The 13,596-nt window shown below is 50.7% G+C and overlaps 1 protein-coding gene across 1 annotated transcript in view; it reads left to right on the top strand.

The window, feature by feature from the left end:
* Positions 1 to 662: 662 nt before the first annotated feature.
* foxp4 (forkhead box P4) overlaps positions 663 to 13,596 on the top strand; it is a 434,368-nt gene continuing 421,434 nt past the window's right edge. Inside the window, exon 1 of the mRNA XM_070859285.1 lies at positions 663 to 1,082. The gene's annotated coding sequence lies outside the window, so the exon portion shown is untranslated. The remainder of the gene's footprint in view (positions 1,083 to 13,596) is intronic.

The raw sequence follows: 13,596 nt of genomic DNA, 5'->3' as shown, positions 1-13,596 counted from the left end.
TGAGATGGAGAGGGATGGGAGGGGTCTGGTGTGGAGGATAAACCCTGGCACGGAGCGGTGGGCCCAATGGCCTGTTCCTGAGCCATACACTCGATGTAATTCTGATCGCTGTTCTCTGAGTGCTGTCAGTGGGAGCAGGAGTGCATGATCTGCCCTCATTGTGGCATCCTTTGTGGTTTGATAGGCTACCCGCTTGCACTATCAGGGCATGAAGAATGCTGAGGTGGTGAGACACCAGGGGTACCTGCGCCCAAACAAAGCCCACAGCGGGCAGAGTGCAGGTGCAGGGGTAACCAATGCACACATGCCTTTTGTATAACTACCAAGTAAGCTCTGCTTGAAATGGGTCACCTTTTTGTTTTATCAGGTTACAATCCGATTCTCTGCAGTAACCCCCCCACCCCACAGCAAAATAAAATCAGAGGTTAGTTAGTGGATTGGCGGTAATGTCACCTTAGCAGCGAGATAGTCCGGATCTCTGCTCCTCAGGCAGTGCTGCTGACTGCCAGAACAGAGAGAGAGAGAGAGTGTGTGAAGTGGTCAAATTGAGCAGCACCTGCTTTAGGAAGATTACGGCAGCTGGCGAACCCTCACGTTGCCTGTATGTGAGACTCCAGCCCTAAGATTAAAGGCTGCTCCTTGTCGGTGAGTGTGTGTGAGAGAGTGTGTGTGAGTGTGTGCCCGTGTGGATGCGATGGGATGCCACACTTAAGCGAGGAGCTTTGGGTCGGGACAATTCCAGGAGCGTGCTGAACAGGAGGAGGGACTGGGGCACAGAGAAAGAGAGAGAGAACAGATCTCTTTAAAAAAAAACAATGCAATCCAATCGTCCCAGGAGTTTTCTACAAATAGTGGAAAGAAAATATATAATATAGGAAGAATATTGCATCACACACAACATCCCAGAACAAACAGAGAGAGCGAGAGAGAGAGAGACGGCGGCCAGAGACTCTGCTGGAAGCTACTTTAAAAAGAGGGACTCTGTGAATCCCTCAACATTTTCACACTGAGTTCTTGTGTCCTGATGATTGTGCGGCATTGAGAAGGCGAGACAGAGGGAGCCCAGCCCGCAGCTTTCACAGGTTAGTGCCTCGCTCCTTCCTCCACACATTGTCAATCGCTTCATTTCTGGCCACGGTTGACATTAAAGTTTTGCAAACTTGAAAGTTTTGTGAATGTAATCGTTTTGAAGAGGGTTTCGGCACTTTTTTCTAAAGTTATTGTTTAATGAGATGGGGGCCAGGTAACGCTTTTTAATTTCTGCGAAAAGTTTTCGCGTGGTGGGGAATGGTGGACTGAGAGAATCGCAGGCGGCGGATCGCGGGCAAGTTTGAAAGGATTTGGAGCACAACTGGATTTAAAATGTTACACTGAGAGGGGGAGATTCTCAAGTCGGGTTGTGTTTGGGAGATTGTTTCGGGGGATGGGATTCGGGGTCAGTCGCTGCTGGGTTTGGTCTCCGGTTCATTTGGCAGTTTGGGGAATGTGAGTAATGTTGGAGTTTGACTGAGTGTGTTGCTCAAACTCCGGCTCGCAACTGTCGCTGCTTCAGAGCCGTGTCCCAGTCACTCGGGCTCCTCTGGTGTCGGCACTGTGGGGCAGTGGGCAGTGTGGGGCAGTGAGGGGCAGTGGGCACTGTGGGCCAGTGAGGGGCAGTGGGCAGTGTGGGGCAGTGGGCAGTGAGGGGCAGTGGGCACTGTGGGGCAGTGGGCACTGCGGGGCAGTGGGCACTGTGGGGCAATGAGGGGCAGTGGGCAATGGGCACTGTGGGGCAATGAGGGGTAGTGGGCACTGTGGGGCAGTGAGGGGCAGTGGGCACTATGGGGCAGTAAGGAGCAGTGAGGGGCAGTGAGGGGCAGTGGGCAGTGAGAGGCAGTGGGCAGTGAGGGGCAGTGGGCACTGTGGGGCAGTTAGGAGCAGTGTTTGGGGAAGTGTTTGGGGCAGTGTTTGGAGGCAGTGTTTGGAGGCAGTGTTTGGGGCAGTGTTTGGGGGCAGTGCTTTGGGGCAGTGTTTGGGGGCAGTGCTTTGGGGCAGTGTTTGGGACAGTGTTTGGGGCAGTGATTGGGGCAGTGTTTGGGGGCAGTGCTTTGGGGCAGTGTTTGGGACAGTGTTTGGGGCAGTGTTTGTGGCAGTGTTTGGGGGCAGTGCTTGGGGCAGTGTTCGGGGGCAGTGTTTGGGACAGTGTTTGGGGCAGTGTTTGGGGGCAGTGTTTGGGGGCAGTGCTTTGGGGGCAGTGCTTTGGGGCAGTATTTGTGGGCAGTTTTTCGGGCAGTGTTTGGGGGGCAGTGTTTAGGGGCAGTGTTCGGGGGGCAGTGTTTGGGGGGCCACGCTTGGGCAGGGGCTGACTCTCTGCAGACTGGCGGAGCCGGTGCGGCCTGAATGAAGATCAGACGGAAATCACCTCCTGGTCAGAGCAAGGTCGCTGGCGAGAGATCCGCCAGGGATCTGGTGGCTGTGTTTGGGGGAGGGGAGCGAGGTTTGGGGTCAGTCTGGAAAGAATTGTCAGTGTCAATTCAACTAGAACTAAGTCGGCATGTGGCAGGTCCGGGAATGCACTGACATATCGATTATGTTGGATTGTGGCGGTGTTTGTGCTGCTCGCATTCTGCGCCGTCAGGGACAGTGCGCATTGTCCGCACTTTCATCTTTACACTTCAAGCTTCCTTTCCTGAGCTCTCTCCCGGGTTTGTAGATTGACAGGAGCGGAGAGCGGGTCAGCTGCCCAGAGTCTCGCCGCCCGCTCCCAGCTCTACAACCCCCAGAGAGAGACCCCCCCCCCCCCATCCAGAGGGGTCCGGCCCGGGACCAGGGGGCTCCGGCCCCGCTCAGGGGGGTCCGGCCCGGATCAGTGGGGTCCGGCCAGGTCAGGGGGGTCCGGCCCGGGTCAGGGGGTCCGGCCCGGGTCAGACCCGGGTTAGCCCGACACTTTCCGCCGTAGAATCTGCAGCTCTCCAGGATCCCGGGAGGTGCTTCTCTTTTATAGATAGAAATATATCCCCCCACCCCCACTCCCCCTTTTCCCCTCCGTCCCTCCCCGGGAAAGTTGCAGGATCTCCCAGCTCTGTCAGTTCCCGACTCTGCCATTTAATGTTTAGCAAACACTGGTGGCCTGGTTGGTGAAGCTGGTGGGGGTGGGGGGTGGGTTGTGGCGATGGGGGGCTGGGGGGCAGGGTGCTGCTCTGTCTGTCTGTCTGTCTCCCCAATGGGCCCCATGGCGAGGTTGTAAAACCGAACAAAATGGAACGATTGAAGTTCTGACACAAACTCTGCCTCACTGGAGAACTTTGAGCTGGGACTTCCTGAACTTCCAGCTCCCAATTACGAGGCATTTTTAGTTATTTTTTAATCGATTGTCTCGATTTAAATTTAAATCCCCGAATTGGGGTTAAGTCTGATCCTCCTGCTCTGTAATGCTGGGAATCCGCTCGCCAAGTGCGCGGGGGATTTTTTATAATATGGGAAGTTGGTTTTCAAATATTATCCGCATGAAGTGATGACGATTTGCGATGTGTGACTGCGGCTTTCCGGGCCCTGGGAGCGGGTGAAGGGGCAGTGTGTGCCCGGGACTGTGGAGCTGGGGAATTGGGGGCAGTGGGAGAGAGTGTGAGAGGGTGGGGAAAGAGAGAGACGGCTATTGCCCGCTCACACCGGCACACTTTACACCTGGCACTAATTGTTGACACTGGGCCGGCGCAATATGTGCGGAAAGTTAGCGACAATCACACCTTGGCGGGTCTGCCCAACAGATGCCGAGTAATCCCCAGCCTCTCGGCTCCATCTCCCGGGACCACCGCTTTCCTCAAACGCTCAGTCCGCCAATGCACAAGTTTTGGTGCTGAGTAAAATTTCTAAAATTGTCCTCGCATTTGTCAATTTCCAGCGAACCATTTGCCCAGCGCGTACAGAGCTTGTGGAAAAAACTGCAAAATCTTTGCCTGTGAGGTGAGAATCCATCGCTGACAGGATTGTCAGTAATCCTGGGGACAAACTGACCTCTCCCCCTGGGAGACCGAGGATGGAGATTCCCCCCCGTGTCTCTGCACTTTCTGTACACCAACCTTTCCTTGGATACATTTATCGAACACCCTGGTCAGGTTTAATTCTCGCCGCTACTCTAAATGGAAGAACACGGGAGGCAAGCCATGTGGACTGGAATGTGCCCGGGGTGCTGGCTGAGATTGCAAGGGTTAAATGAATGTCCGTGTCCATTAGTCTGCGGCTGCTGTTGGGGAATTCAATCATCTCCACCACGGCTGGTTCCAAACAATTGTGTGCACGCATTGAGTTTGGGAATATATTTCCATTATTCACACTGACCTGCATTTTGTCATTTTAAAGTTTTTTTTTGTTTTTAAAAAGATCAGACGCAAGATAATGTTTTAATTTAGTTTTTAAATTCACTATGATTAATAAATGGGGATATTTTATTATTATTGATCAGCACTGAGCGGCGCGGGCTGCTTGTCGTTAATATAAAGATTAACAACACCCGCCAAACATGCTCGCAATCCTCTCCAGTTGAATTTCACCGATACACTTTCTCACCGTTGCTTGAATACTGCTTTGAGCGCTGTATTTAAACAAGGTCTCGCCCTCATTTTGATTTCTTTATTAATGCGCAGAGTGTGAGAGTGTCGCTCAGTGATCCCTAGGACCCTCCTGGGATCCAACATTGGACACCTCCTCTCCCTCTCACTGTCTGCACCACCCCACACGCTCAGACATTCCACCATGTCCCCTCAAATGTCAGAACACAATCAAAGGCCATAAAAAATATCCTTAAAATACAGAACTACCAGATCCAGCGGCCGCCTCGCCCAAAGTTAAAGATACATTTTTAGATCTTGAAGAAGATTTGAGCGAAGGGAGCCCAGAGATAGAACTTTCCTGTAAAATCCGGCTAGAGACTGGGCCACAAACCATGTGTACAGCCAGCTTTGCTGCAGCGAAGGCGGGTTGTAATTCGGTTGACTTTGTTGAATTTGGACAATTAATTGAACAGTTCTGCTGCGGTAATTTTTCGGGTATTTAGAAACTGGTTCAAGATTGTTTCCCTAGTTCCGTTCTGAAATATCACTCGACATCTGTCGAGAAATGGAATTTTATTCAAGACACAAACCACCAAATAAAGCCGCCACCTCTCCTTTCTCTCGGGCTGTTTGGAAATGGGAGCGAGCACTTGGGATTTTGGTTTCACAGCGAGTGAGGCAACGGCTGTGAACTCGGGGCCGGGAGACCTGCTGAATGAGCGATTGCAGACAGGTTGTGGCAGTGAATTCCCCAGACTCGGTCTCCCATCCCTGACATTTCAGTATTGAATCCCAAGGGTACAAGGCGGGGAAGGAATCAGTTCGGGACTTCAGTGATCTTCAGCACGGTCGCTTTCCCGAGTTTCAGTTCTTTTTTAAATCTAATATTTCGTTGCTGAAGAAGGTGGGGAGGGCACCAAGATATGGGCAGTGAAGAAGGGAAGGGAGAGAGAGAAAGGTTAGAGAAACACAGTTAAATAAGGGAGAAAGATGAGAGAGAGAGAAAAATAAATTGGGAGACAGAGATGGAGAGAGATAGGCAGATAGTGAAGCAGAGAGAGATAGAGGGGGCAGGGAGGGAGAGGGGCAGGGAGGGATGGAGAGGGGCAGGGAGGGAGGGAGGGAGAGGGGCAGGGAGGGAGGGAGAGGGGCAGGGAGGGGGAAGAGGAACAGGGAGGGAGGGAGGGAAGGAGGGAGAGGGACAGAGAGGGAGGGAGAGGGGCAGGGAGGGAGGGAGAGAGGGGCAGAGAGGGAGGGAGAGGGCAGGGAGGGAGGGAGGGAGAGGGGCAGGGAGAGAGGGGCAGAGAGGGAGGGGGAGGGGGAGGGGCAGGGAGGGAGGGAGAGAAGGGCAGAGAGGGAGGGAGAGGCGCAGGGAGGGAGAGAGAGGGGCAGAGAGGGAGGGAGAGGGGGCAGGGAGGGAGGGAGAGAGAGGGGCAGAGAGGGAGGGAGAGGGCAGGGAGGGAGGGAGGGAGAGGGGCAGGGAGGGAGGGAGAGAGGGGCAGGCACCGGTGGAGACAGATACACCAAGGGATGGAGAAAAGGAGAAAGTCCAAACATAAATGAAGAGGAAGGATCATATGTACACCTGCTCTTAGATTAACTACAGATAGAAATCCTGAGCAGTGTGGACACATCTAACTTGGAGGAAATTATGCTGTAAAAACACTGGCCTTTTTATTAGAAGGGATGTGCATTCTTTCAGAGGGCGAATGTCTTTAGTTTCTTAAAATTCTGTTAACCCTTGTGTTGGCTGATTCTGGGTCAGGAACCTTTCCAATTGAGGTAAATTCCGGCCGCACATGCATTTATTCGTCAGTCTGGTGTGTTTTTTGATTCCCTTGTGTTCGTTATTTCCCTTCATTTTCTTTTTGCCTTTTTTTTGTGTGGATGTATCATGCCCTAATTTAATTGTGAGCTTTCTACAAATCGCCTTAACCCTCCCTCTCCCCCACATCCGACACATAACTGCGGCGAGGCACGAAAGCCGAGCTGTTGCTACCTGAGTATAATTTGTTGAAGCAGACTCAGGTCCTGTGTCGGTGACGGTGTTAAGAGCTGATGCCTTGACAACTTGACATCGCACTGGATACACTTCAGGTTACACCTCAGCGCAAGTCTCCAGCAAGTCACAACAACACCTATACCTTTCACTGATCATTCACTGGGCCCTTTGGTGAGGAGACTGGGCTTATTTCACCAGCTCCGGAATTCAACAACAGTTCCAAAACTGAAAAATAAAATTAACTCGGGAACAATCTGCCAGTCGGAAATATTCAAAAGCTCTTGTAAAATTGCACACTTCAGGTACATCGACACCTCTCTCTGCAACTGTCTGTCTAACCCTCTGTCTGTCGAATTCTCTCTGTGTCTAACCCTCTGTCTGTCTAACTCTCTCTCTCTGTATCTAACCCTCTCTGTCTGTCTAACCCTCTGTGTTTGTCTAACTCTCCCTGTCTGTCTAACCCTCTGTCTGTCTAACTCTCTCTGTGTCTAGCCCTCTGTGTCTGTCTAACTCTCTCTGTGTCTAGCCCTCTGTGTCTGTCTAACTCTCTCTGTGTCTAGCCCTCTGTGTCTGTCTAACTCTCTCTGTGTCTAGCCCTCTGTGTCTGTCCAACTCTCTCTGTGTCTAACCCTCTCTGTTTGATTAACTCTTTCTCTCTCTCTCTGTATCTAACCCTCTCTGTCTGTCTAACCCTCTGTCTGTCTAACCCTCTCTGTCTGTCTAACTCTCTCTCTGAATCTAACTCTCTCTTTCTGCCTAATTCTCTCTCTCTCTATCTAACTCTCTCCCTCTGTTAAACCCTCTCTGTCTGTCTAACCCTCTGTGACTAACTCTTTCTAAATCAACGGTAAGAACTGTATTTTAAGTTTTTTTGGTAACAGAGCAATATAGTTTACCATTTTTTAATATTAAATACAATTATAAATCAGTGGGAAAAAAACAAAAAAACGCATATCGTCCTTGAAATTGTGAAATAGTTGAAGGTTAGCATTGTGACTTGGTTAATCTCCTTCCCATTTAATGCTTTTTTCACCGGTGCATGTGATCAAATATATTAGATAAACCAAAGTTGGTCAAAATGCTTTTTTTTTTAAATTTGCTTTTATGTAACAACTGATGAAATAATTGGAATCATTGAAAAACGAGCTTAAACCCCCAGCGCTGAAATCCTGCGTAGTTATGGGAAGGTGAATAATTTGTGTGTGTCCATGCGGTGTGAATGAGGAGGGCACTGGTCACTTGCCTGCTCACTGGCCATAGGGTCAGCTCCCACATGGAGACAGGAGACAGGAGATAGTTAGCAATAACACAAGGATTGGCAAATGCACCTAAAATGTGAAATGTTAACAAATGAGATATATAAGCAGTGAGTTGCTGATCCTGAAATCTGCTCATGTTGTTCATACACTATCTGGAAGCCACTTGGGGTGTGCTTTCCTACTTCCTCCAGATTTGATGTGTTTCATTTTCCAAACTCCAGAATTGCCTCTGAATTTCGTCCCATCCCAAAACCCATTGAATCTGTCCGTGTCTCTGTCTGAGCCACTTCCACAGACCAAAGCCAGCACAAAATTTGACTGATGCTATTTTTGTTAGGTGTTTTTTTTTTTGTAATGAAACTTGATTAATTTCAAAATATATTTCATTGTGCAAGCTGATTCATAAAAATACCACCGAGATCTTGTATTTTACTGACTGTTTTGGAGAATATAGATCATTGAGTGAAGTCAAAGCTTCGAAGGAAACAGCGGACTACAATGTAAAGCTTGGCTAGGCTCATTCTAATGAACCATACTTCCCCTGACATGATCTGCTGGCCGCCCCTCACACACACACACATTTCCTCCCTTCTTCTGCTGAAATCAGCGGGTATGCGTTTTGTCTTCGCTTGGCGGGCGGTAATCTGAGAGTGGAACACCCGCCCTTTATACAACCCGTCTGAATTTTATCCCAGTGGAAAATTGGGCGGCTTTTGCAACGGGCGTGCGATCCGTCAGATTAGCGCCCGTGCAGTGAGGGTGAAAGTTTACTCGCTGGTTCCAAGGCTGCCACTTCCTCTTGTCCAAGTCTTCACCAGTGAGTTTACACAGCGAGTCCTGCCACCACAATGAACCATTGCGAGGAACAAGGCTCCTGTCAATCCTCTCCTTAACTGATGTCCACACACACACACGTTGTACTCTGCAGTAATGAGCACCCCGCCCCCCACTCCCTCTCTCCCAAATGTAGTGCCTCCACCATCAGCTCAGCATATCTAAATATTTAAATAAAAATACAAATAATTTCTCCCAGTTCTGGCAGGAGTTGCACTGTAATGGAGAGAGGTGCAGAGAAGAGGCCCTTTCCCATGAGAAAGAATGTTGGAGTGTTGAAAGCTTGATCGTATAGTTTTAAACATTGCCCCGGCGTCCATTATATTGGCCAGCTTGTCAGGACGGGAGGAGGCGGTAGCGGTAGATGGGAATGTTACATAAACTGGTGCCCACAATACCTCCGACTGCCCAGGAGATTGTGAACTCGGCGAGGGAGAGAATATTACCTAATCAGACACCGAATTCTGAGCAGCTTTACAGCAGGGTACTGGGGCCGCTGTTTAATGTTGTCTGAGAAGGGAGGTGGGGGGGGGGGGGGGGGGACGGAGAGGGGAGAACCCAACATACACAAAATAATTGGGTAAGATTTAAGGAAAAAGGAGATTTATTCGACCTCACACATGTAGAATCAATGGCCAAAATTTCTGTGCTAGTGACAGGGCCACTAAACGTACTTACAGCAGATCGAGCCCTAAACCTTCGAGGCCTGAATGTAATTTGCAACTTTGAATATATACATTAGTAATCTTCAACCACACTATTATATTCTGGTTGTTGATGTACACTAATAATGTGGCGACTGGTGTAAGCAGGAGATAGCCAGGCCCTTGAACCCTCAGACACACTCCAGGCACCATTATGTATATAGAACAGAGTTTATTTAATAATAACCAGAACTGAGGCAATTCACCGATCACAACAGTGTCTGTCCGTCCCTTGTTCTGTCTTCCACCCTTCTACACAGGAATTCGTGGATTTTGCCTGACACACGAACTCTCCATATCCCCTTTCCCCAAGGGTGCAGTAAGCCCCCTTCCCGTCGCTCAGCCCCCCACGACCATTACAACATGGAAGTGGAGTTTTCATTATCTGACAATGGCACTGAGGCAAGAACCTGGTCTTCACACTGGGTGTGAACTCCCTGTGCACTTTATTAAAGTTGTGTTTGAATCATTTGGATGTGAGTTGGGGGCTGGTGGTGTTTTTCATTCTTTAGTAAGACGAGGCGGGGAGTGAGCAGAGTAATTCTTGTTGCTGAGCCTAGTGTCGCCAGCAGTATAACTCGGGTCCGCCCAATGCTCAACACGCTCTACAGCCTCGCGGTCAGACGTCAGTTCCTGACAGACAAAGACAGCAAAGATGCCAAAGTGAGAGAAAATGGGAAAAAATAGCAACTGATGTCAGTTTGGAAGCAGCAGTCGCTTCATCCCCATCCTGGGATTCTCCTGTAGACCCACTGGCCGCCCCTCCGCCCCCCCCTCCCCATTACTCCCCCAAATCCTTTCACTGTGGGAGCATTAAGCCTGGTCTCAGTGCACCTGGACTAGGGAGAGGAAGGGGAGGGGGCTTTGGGAGGAGGGGAGGCAGATGGGGAGGAGGGGCAGGGGGATGGGGGAGGATGGGGAGGTAGGATGGGGGAGGAGGGGGAAGGGAGAGGAAGGGGAGGGGGCTAGGGGAGGACAGGAAGGGGAAGGGGAGGAGGGGGAGGGGAAGGGGAGGATGGGGAAGGGGAGGAGGGGGAAGGATGAAGAGGAGGGGGAAGGGGAGGAGGGGGAAGGGGCGGAGGGGTAGGGGAAGGGGAGGAGGGGGAGGGGACTGGGGGCGGAGGGGGATGGGAAGGAGAGAGGAGGGGGAGGTGAATGGGGGAGGGATGGGGTATCAGCCAGGATTCCCACTCTTGATCCCGGCAGAAAAGCCGATTATGCGACGCCAGGGTCAGGGTGGGAGGATAGGTTGTGTCGCCCCCCACGGTTGAATAGCCAAACGACACTCCCCGCCTCAGCTCGCACGGTTAAAAGCGGCCCTCGGTGGAGAGCAGAAGGCAGCCGAGGCTGGGGGCTGCACAAGGCAGGGAAGCGGAAGTTAGAAAAAGAAAACGGTTGTCGAGTTTTGAGAAATTGAAGAGTTGGGAACAATATTGTGCTGCGGTGACCCCAGAGTGAGTTCCTCCTTCTCAACACCAGTGTCCTTCCTACAGAAAACAGAAGGAAATAGTTCCAATAATGGACGCATTGCACAGCAGCCGAGAGCTTTGAGCGGGTTGTGGGGAGATGAAACAATATTCAGGTGCTGGTCTGATGTTGAGGAGGAATTAGAACAGACTCGCTCCCAGAAACCTTTCCTTTATTTCCAGCACTTTGAAGGACGATAAAAACAAGTGTGGATTTTTTTATTTTAAATAGGGTTTTTTAAATTTAATTTTGAAACAAAAAGATTCAAAGGCTTCAGAAATAGAAAGCCTTCGACTCTGCAAATGCAGACTAAGTGGGAGCGGGCTGGTTTGGTAAACTCTATCCTTACACACTGCCTGACGTGCTCACAATCCCTCAACACTTTCACAGCTCCTGCATTCTGCAAGGGTAGGAACTCCCCCGGTCTGTCCCAGATACTCAGACACCCGTGCACCCTCGCTACCGCGTGTTGAGCTGGAATATTGCTAGGGGTGGGGAGTGAGATGGGGCACTGCACGGATCAGTGTTGTGAAATCAGAGGTTACAGGGAGCTCCTTTCTCCCGATGGTCTCGAGTCCAATAAAACCTCAGCCTGCAAACTAGAGCAAACCGCGGAAAATTGCAGTCCTGCCCAGGCAATGCAGTGTACTAACACTGTAATTACTTGCTCAGAAACACTGGCTGTGTTTTTTTTTAATTCCTTTATTGCTGGGCTGATACGGCTTGTTCTCGTTTGGCATGTCTTTTGAATAGATTTTTTTTTATATAAAAAACGCTAATTGCATTGAGCAGGAGCGCGGCTCCCATCGCGGGCTGACAGGTCCTGGGAACAAAGCGTGTATGCAAGGCAAGGAACACTTTATTGTGTTGCCTTGACGGAGGGATTATAGTCCCCTGACATTATTAAAGGGAGGGGGACACGAAACACTGTAATTACATTTGCTCAAAGTATCACCATCCTAACTGGATATTTTATAAAAAAATTAAACTGCTCAAATCACAGTTTGTCAAAGGGAATGTTAGATCGCTTTCAGAGCGCCAGACTGTTTGCAAGATCAAACCGAGAAAGGAAACTTTGACAAATAATAATGTTTCATTTTTAAATTTTACCACTTATTTTTGGTGTCATTTTATTTGAAAAGATGCATTTTGGTTGCATTCTATTAGCGAATTTGCATGCTATTAGCGAATTTGCATCTTATTAATGAATTAGCATCTTATTACCCCGACCGAACCCAAGCCCAGGATTGTCCTACCTTAATAGGAAATTTATAAGGAATGGGTTTGAAGCTGGTCATCAGATGGATTTTTAACATGAAGTCACCCCCCTCCCCTCTCCCCCCGCCCCAAGGGACAGTCCTGGGTCTTCTCCTGCACCAAATAAAGCAATGCATAAATGAGCAGATTGCAATTTCTCCTGATTCCCGATGCGGGGCTGAGCCATTCGGAGAGGTCTGTGCTCAGTCACTAGAATGGGACCCTACAACTCTCCCAAACCTCGTGTCTGCCTGACTCAGTGGGGAACACTTTTACCTCTAAATCAGAAGATTGTGGGGTCATAATCCCACTCCAGGGACTTGAGCACACAATTGGTACTCCACTGCAGTACTGAGGGAGCGCTGCACTGTCGGAGGGGCAGTACTGAGGGAGCGCTGCACTGTCGGAGGGGCAGTACTGAGGGAGTGCTGCACTGTCGGAGGGGCAGTACTGAGGGAGTGCTGCACTGTCGGAGGGGCAGTACTGAGGGAGCACCGCACTGTCGGAGGGGCAGTGCTGAGGGAGCACCGCACTGTCAGAGGGGCAGTGCTGAGGGAGTGCTGGCATTGTCGGAGGGGCAGTACTGAGGGAGTGCCGCATTGTCGGAGGGGCAGTACTGAGGGAGTACTGCACTGTCGGAGGGGCAGTACTGAGGGAGCGCTGCACTGTCGGAGGGGCAGTACTGAGGGAGTGCTGCACTGTCGGAGGGCAGTACTGAGGGAGCGCTGCAATGTCGGAGGGGCAGTACTGAGGGAGCGCTGCACTGTCGGAGGGGTAGTACTGAGGGAGCGCTGCACTGTCGGAGGGGCAGTGCTGAGAGAGTGCTGCACTGTCGGAGGGGTAGTACTGAGGGAGCGTCGCACTGTCGGAGGGGCAGTACAGAGGGAGCACTGCAACGTCGGAGGGGTAGTACTGAGGGAGTGCTGCACTGTCGGAGGGGCAATACTGAGGGAGCGCCGCACTGTCAGAGGGGCAGTACTGAGGGAGCACTGCAATGTCGAAGGGGTAGTACTGAGGGAGCGCTGCACTGTCGGAGGGGCAGCACTGCGAGAGTGCTGTACTGTCGGAGGAGCCGCCTTTCAGATGAGATGTTAAACCGAGGTCCTGTCTGCTCTCTCAGGTGGATGTAAAAGATCCCATGGCACTATTTTGAAGAAGAGCAGGGGAATTCTCCCCGGTGTCCTGGGGCAAATATTTAACCCTCAACCAACATCAGTAATATAGATTATCTGGTCATTATCACATTGTTGGTTGTGGATCTTGCTGTGCGCAAATTTGTTGCCGCGTTTCAACACTGACATCCTTCAGAAGTACTTCATTGGCGGTATACGCGTCCTGAGGTCGTGAAAGGTGCTAAATAAACGCACGTTCTTTCTTTCTAAGCAACCCTCGACTGCGCGAGGTGGAAGTAAAGAATCAGCCAAGGTGCCGGCTGCTTTCCGGAGACCCCGGGTCTGGTCCGGACAGGCTCGGTTCAGATGTGAAGCCCTTCGTGGTAGAATTGCCGGACATCACTGTACAGGCTCACGCATGAAGACTGGCAA

Source organism: Pristiophorus japonicus, chromosome 17, assembly GCF_044704955.1.
Source record: "Pristiophorus japonicus isolate sPriJap1 chromosome 17, sPriJap1.hap1, whole genome shotgun sequence".
Lineage (NCBI taxonomy): Eukaryota > Metazoa > Chordata > Chondrichthyes > Pristiophoridae > Pristiophorus > Pristiophorus japonicus.
Note: the sequence above shows the minus strand (reverse complement) of the source record. Positions and strands in the feature narration are given on the sequence as shown.